This window comes from Vicia villosa, linkage group LG3, assembly GCF_029867415.1.
Source record: "Vicia villosa cultivar HV-30 ecotype Madison, WI linkage group LG3, Vvil1.0, whole genome shotgun sequence".
In the NCBI taxonomy this organism is placed as follows: domain Eukaryota; kingdom Viridiplantae; phylum Streptophyta; class Magnoliopsida; order Fabales; family Fabaceae; genus Vicia; species Vicia villosa.
In genome coordinates, this window is record NC_081182.1 from 212,191,467 (window position 1) to 212,198,491 (window position 7,025).

Sequence of the window (7,025 nt, forward strand, 5' to 3'; positions counted from 1 at the left end):
TAGCTCTGATTCCTTGTAAGGGATACGTAGGCATTGGGTCGCGGGGCCTAAGCGAGCACACTTGTAAATAATTCCTTCTTTTCCCCGTATTTCTTTTGCATGCATTTGCATTTAGGTTTAGACATAGATACACCCTTTAGATAGAAACAAACATAGGTGGATACCATCGAGTACGATGGGCGTGAGGGGTGCTAGCACCTTCCCCTTGCGTAACCGACTCCCGTGCCCTGTTCTCTGGTCGAAAGACCTTGTTCTTATTCCGAGTTAGGTTTCTGATATTCCTTTCCCGCGATGGGATAAATATATTGGTGGCGACTCTGATTCCATTTTTCGCGGTAGCGACAGCGCCCCATGTAACACCCCGTATTTTTTATTTATTAATTTAAGTAAAATTTAAATTAATTATTGGGATTAGTTGGTATTTTAATCGGATAAAATTGAAGAATTGAGAAATAAGGTAATTGAGCCAGTGTTGTGGTTAGTAAAGGGGAGGTGCTAAGTGTTAGGCCTTTACTAAAATTATGCTCTATTTTTCATAATACAAGGAAATAAGTGTCATACCCCAATTTTTGACCCTAAGATCATACATCATTCTTATTTCAATCGTCAATCAAGATCACAATCTTGAGGTTTCATTTTTTGGTGTTATAAGGGGAACCATCAAGCACCTATATTCATTTATTTTGTTTTATACTAACCAAAATCCAAAAATATGCATTTTGTTTCTTTTGTTTGTGTTTTACAGGTAAGAGACCGATCAAGAACCAAAAGCAATTCAAAAGGAAATTTTTGAAAAATTGGCTGGGGAAATCGATTTCCCCATATAAGAAAATCGATTTCCATAGACGAAATTTGAAAAAAAAGAGGGAAGCATGACATCATTTTGGCACCAATCACATTCCCTTTACTATTCATTGTCATTACTAATATTCCACCTCATCACCATAATTAATTCTCTTCATTATTCTCATTTTAACCCTATTTTACCAATTAAATTCAAATTAATCTCCAAGGGACAATTACCAATTTGTCACTACCCTCACTTCCAATTCTACAAATAGAGGCCTCCTCTCCTTCATTTGACAAGCTTAGATAGCCAAAGAAACTCTTGCATTTTTCTCTCCTTATCCTTTTCCAAACCTCTCACCCAAAGTTCATTTCCATAGAATTAGTAAGATTCACCTTGAATCATACTAATTTTGAACTAGACCTTCATCCTCTCACTCTTTTCTTTTTGTTGTTCATCATCAATTGTGGAAGATCAAACCATTTGCTGTGTGTTCTTGAAGTAGACTCAAAGTTTGTGAAAGAAGTGGTAAATCTCTAGATCCATTCTATATTCCAAGATGCGATCCATTGTTGTTTGTGTGTGATGTACCTTTGGTGCTATATTGGTTCTATTTGGTGGTGATTGGATGGTATTTTCGTGCATAATGGTATCCAAGATCATAAGGTGTTTGATGTTGTGTTTGAGCAAAGTTTTCTCTCTTAAAATGCCGAATTTCTAAAAATTTCTTGCAGGAAATCGATTTCCCTGTTTATGGAAATCGATTTCCCTAACTGATTTTTGCCAAAAACATGTATAGGAAACCCGTTTCCCTGTTTTGGGAAACCCGTTTTAAACTTGTTTTTTGCATCTCTTCTCCCTCTACTTCATTAATATCATTGGATCTGGGATGTTGATAGGTTTGAAAGAACCAAATCCATAATATTAGATGAATGATATTAATGATAGTTTGAGTGATTTTATTTTTATGTATCTTTATTCCTCTTCTCCTTCTTTTTTTCTTTTGATCGATGAAAATCTTCAATATCTTGAGAATTCTTATGTTTCTTTTCGTGCGGTATTGCTTTCGGAGAATGATCTATATATTGTTTCTCTCGCATGCATTAGCACATAAATTATTGTCCGACCTCGTTGTAGGGTGACTTCTACATAAGGCACTTGGCAATCTGCTTAACATAGCACAACATTGTCACTAAATCGGAAAAGATCCAATATGACAGAGAATTGTATGCGGTTGATTTAAGACTTATGGAAGTTTATCGCATAGACGCTATGATTTTATCAAGCTTCTGATAAACTTTCATTGAATTTAAATTCGAGATCATCCTTCACTCACCATCGATCTTTATTACTAATGTTCTGGACCGGCCCAATCCATTCAATTGGGCCATTCCCGCCTCTGGCCCAATACACGTCAGAGCGCACGTGGTGGATTACATCCGAGCAGACTGGGCAATCGGGCCAAATAACTGACCACAAGGATCCCACGTGCTCGGTAAACAATCAATCCATGCGTCTCCTGAATATTCGCCCCAGAAGGAGGAGTCCAATCCGCTCGCCAAAACATCTTATAAATAGCCCTCTACATACAGAGGGCAAGGTAATCTTTTTCTTACCACTAAGACCCTATTATTTGTTGTACCCTGTGGAATACATACTTACTTTGGCATCGGAGTGCCTTGCAGGTACAACACCTTTTTTCCATATTCGTCACCCTGAAGTTCAAGCCTTCATTGTTGCTGGCCATCTGATCCGCTCGGTAAGATCAGTGGCGCCGTCTGTGGGAAATCTAGCTCCCCCGTTCCTCTTTCTTGCACCTTCTTGATCCATTCTTGCATCCTTCAAGAACCCAGGAACCAAAGCTCTAACCAAATCATTACTCATGGACGGCAATAACGAAGATCCCTCGTCATTGGACGTTGCAATTCTTAAGAAAAACGACATCTCCATCGTTCCTCCATCCAGAAACACCGTTCCTCGAGACGGTGTCACAGCATCCCCTTCCCCTAAAGATCTCTGAGACGATCAATCTCATCGCTTCGAAGATACAAGCGGGAAAGACAACCACAAAGAAAATCTGGGTAACCCTTTCCTCTCAAAAGGGCAGACCCCCCCCCCCCCCGGACCAGACACTAAACGCTGTTCTAGCTGCTCTTGCCCAGACCAATGCGCCCCTGCAACAGCAAAGTAGCCGAATCGGGGCCCTCGAACAGAAGCGCCGTTCAAGAACTCCCCCTGATCACAAAACCCATTCTCGACGCCAAGGTGTCACCAAGAAACGTCCACGGTCCCCTTCCCCCAAGAAGAATGGGGATCCATCTTCCAATAAACAATCAAGCGATCAGCATTCCCGTCATCGCTCGCAGTCCCCCCAGCCAAGAAGGAGGTCTAGATCACCCCCGGGTAAACACGACGACAGCCGGAGGCGACGCAGGCGCAGCCAGAGTCGATCCTTTTCTCCCTCCGCCAGTGACGACGAGGAAGAGCGCCATGGTCCTCTATCCCAAGCAATTCTAGATGCTCCCCTACCAACCGGTCTCGAAAAACCCCTACGTTAGGGACATATGACGGGACCACAGATCCAGACGAGCACATTGAGAACATCGACGCCCTTCTCGACTACAGAGGAGTGCCCGGTGCCATTAAATTCCGTTTGTTCCCGACCACTCTGCGAAAAGGAGCCATGACTTGGTATAAAAGTTTGCCAGACGAATCGATCACATCATGGATGGTGCTCGGAAAACTTTTTTCCAGACATTTCACGGCCTCCCGAAGACACCCAAAGTCAGAAGCCTCCTTGGAAGCCATTATCAAAGGAAAGGACGAGTCTTTACGGGCATACATAGAAAGATTCAATAAAGAATCCGTACAAGTATCCACCACTGCCCATATGAAGAAGTTTTTGCTCGAGCGCGGCCTTCGACCACGCTCGGACTTTGCTAAAGCCGTCGGGATTGAAACACCGGCCACTCTTGACGAATTCTTCCTCAAAGCCCAAGCCTGCATACAATATGAGGAGAAAGAAGCCGCTCACGCTGTCCGCAATTCCAGGCACGAAGAGAGCAGTAAAAATGCCCGCTAAGATGAGTCTCGCCGAGGGACTGACAAAAAGAAGGATGATAAGACTCGGGACCCCAAGGACTACAAAGCCCCTGCGGGGAAATTCCGAGAGTACACCCCGCTAAACGCGTCAAGGGAGCGCATCTTGAACGAATGCGCAAACGCTGAGTTTCAGACGGGCAAGGTCCGATTCCCTAAGAGCTTGCCCACCCGGCCAAACGTGGATAAATCGAAATTCTGCCGTTTCCAAAAAGGCCACGGCACAACACTGAGGATTGCATCCACCTTAAAGATGCCATAGAGATATTAATTAGAGAGGGACATCTAAAGCAATATGCGAAGAAGCAGGAGGCCGCTAAAGAAGCTAAGCCAGTCACCGAGGAAAAGTCGGCGGAGAATACGCCCGCCATGCAAGTGGCCATGAGCATTACCAGGCCGGAAGATTTTTACCTCCCTAACTGGGCCAACGCAGCAACCACTTATTTCTCCCATAGCATATGGGAGAGGTTCCCGTCCGCAATGGTTATATCAGGCGGGGGTTTCAGCAAGCTGACCGTCAGATCCGTAAAACGCAAGTTCGACGAGCTAATCTCGGCCAGTGCAAACATGGCCTCGACCTCTGACCATGCTAAAGGCAGTCCCTCCTCAATATCTTTCTATAAAGAAGAGTTGCCCGGAGGATCACCTAATGCGACCATTCCGCTCCTCATCCGAGCACGGATGGCTAATTTTGACGTGCGACGCATATTGGTCGACCAGGGAAGCTCAATGGACATCATGTACTCCCAATTGTTCAAGACATTGCAGCTGAACGATAGTCACCTTACACCGTACGTAGGATCAGACCTACAAGGATTCAATGGCACAGTAACCAAGCCGTGGGGATTCATGGAACTCATAGTTTCGATCGGGTCAGCAGAGACCACCAGGGCAGTGAAAGTCCAATTTTTCGTCATCGAATGCCCATCAATATACCAGTGCATCCTCGGACGCCCCACTCTGGCCGAATTAATCGCGGTTCCCTCAACCGTACACCTCAAGCTCAAATACTATACGACCAAAGGACAAGTAGCGACACTCCACGGCGACATCGAAGCAGCCAGAAGGTGTTTCGAAGCCTCCTCTAAGGGCCTGAGCGCGATAAAGACACCGGCCCAAGAGAAGACAGCAACCAGCGCTACTCCTGAAACCAACAAATCTATGCCCCGCATCGACACTATCGACCTCGACAGTCGTTTTCTGGGAGAACCCGAGCAGAGCATCAACTCAGGCATATCCGAAGGGATCCTCCGACCAATTCCAGACGGAGACTTTGAACTCGTAGCCCTGGGAGAAGATCCGACCAGGGGAGTCAAGATCGGGTCGAACCTGCCAGACCTGGCCAAAAGACAACTCAAAGCTTACCTCCGTGAGAATGCCGACCTATTCGCCTGGAGCGCTGCAGAAATGCCCGGACTTGACCCAGTAGTGGCTTGCCATCACCTAACCATCAATCCGACCTGCAAGGCCGTCGCTCAGAGAAGAAGAAAACAGTCACCAGAAAAAACGGCTGCGGCCGAACTAGCTGTAAAAGACCTCCTAGAGGCCAAGTACACTACTTGGCTCTCCAATGTTGTACTTGTTAAAAAATTAAATGGAAAATGGCGCATGTGCACTGACTACACCGATCTTAATAGGGCTTGCCCAAAAGATGCTTATCCTCTCCCAAACATAGATAAACTAGTTGATAATTCCGCCGGTTTTAAATTACTCTCATTCATGGACGCATATTCCGGGTATAATCAAATACCCATGGCTAAAACTGACAAGAAATATACGGCCTTCATGGCCGAATCGGGCAACTATTACTACAACGTAATGCCCTTCGGTCTAAAGAACGCTGGGGCGACGTACCAGCGCATGATGAACAAAGTCTTTCAAGCAGAGATAGGCGATATGCTCGAAGTCTATATGGACGATATGATCGTCAAATCCCAACGGGAAACTGATCACGCCGTTCACCTTAAAAAGGTTTTCAAGCAAGCCCGAAAGTGTAAAATGAGATTCAATCCGGAAAAATTCACATTCGGCGTCCGTGCAGGAAAATTCCTCGGCTTCTTCTTAACAGAAAGAGGAATCGAAGCCAACCCGGATAAGTGCAGGGCCTTCTCAGACTTACCCACTCCAAATTCGAAAAAGTCAATCCAAACCTTGAACGGCATGCTCACCTCACTATCCAGATTCGTGGCCAAATCCGCGCAACACGCCCTACCACTATTCAAACTCCTCCGCAAAGAGACCACATTCGAATGGACGGAGGAGTGCGAATGCACCCTCTCCCTTCTCAAATGGGCATTATCCAGCCCACCAGTTTTATCTAGACGGAAGCTGGAGAAATCTTATACCTCTACCTCGCCGTAGGCCCCGAGGCCGTTAGCGCGGCCTTGATACGAGAAACCTCGGAAGGCCAGAAACCCATTTACTTCACAAGCAAAGCACTCTAGGGCCCCGAGATCAGATATCAACAGATCGAAAAGGTCGGACTCGCGTTGATAACCGCGGCCCGAAAACTCAGACACTATTTCCTAGCACATACCATAGTCGTACGAACCGAGCAACCCGTAAAACAATTGCTTGCACGCCCTGACATGGCCGGGAGAATGCTCCGGTGGTCTTTGGAACTGGCGGAGTTCGACATCAAATACGAGGGAAGAAAAGCCCTTAAAGCATAGGTCTTGGCAGACTTCGTAGCCGAAATGGCCTTCCCCGAAACAACAAACAACAACGCCCGAAGGTGGACCTTATATGTGGACGGCGCTTCAAGCTCGACCGGGAGCGGGGCAGGGATCATTCTTGAAAGTGGACAAGGAACCCTCATAGAGGTATCCCTCTCACTATCATTCCCAACATCCAACAACTAAGCAGAATATGAGGCCCCGCTAGCCGGGCTGCGCCTCGCAAACGACTTGGAAGCCGAAGAAATTGAGGTATTTACCGACTCTCAATTGGTCGCGTCTCACATCTCGGGCGAATATCAGGTCAAAAGTGAAGCCCTCGCCGAATACCTAGCCCTCGTAAAAGAAAGACTGGCCCGATTCAGGAGCGCCAAAGTAAAACACATCCCAAGGGAACACAACGCTCGAGCAGAAGAAAGAAGGGAGGTAACAAATCCGTTATCCAGGAAATATTACCAAAACCC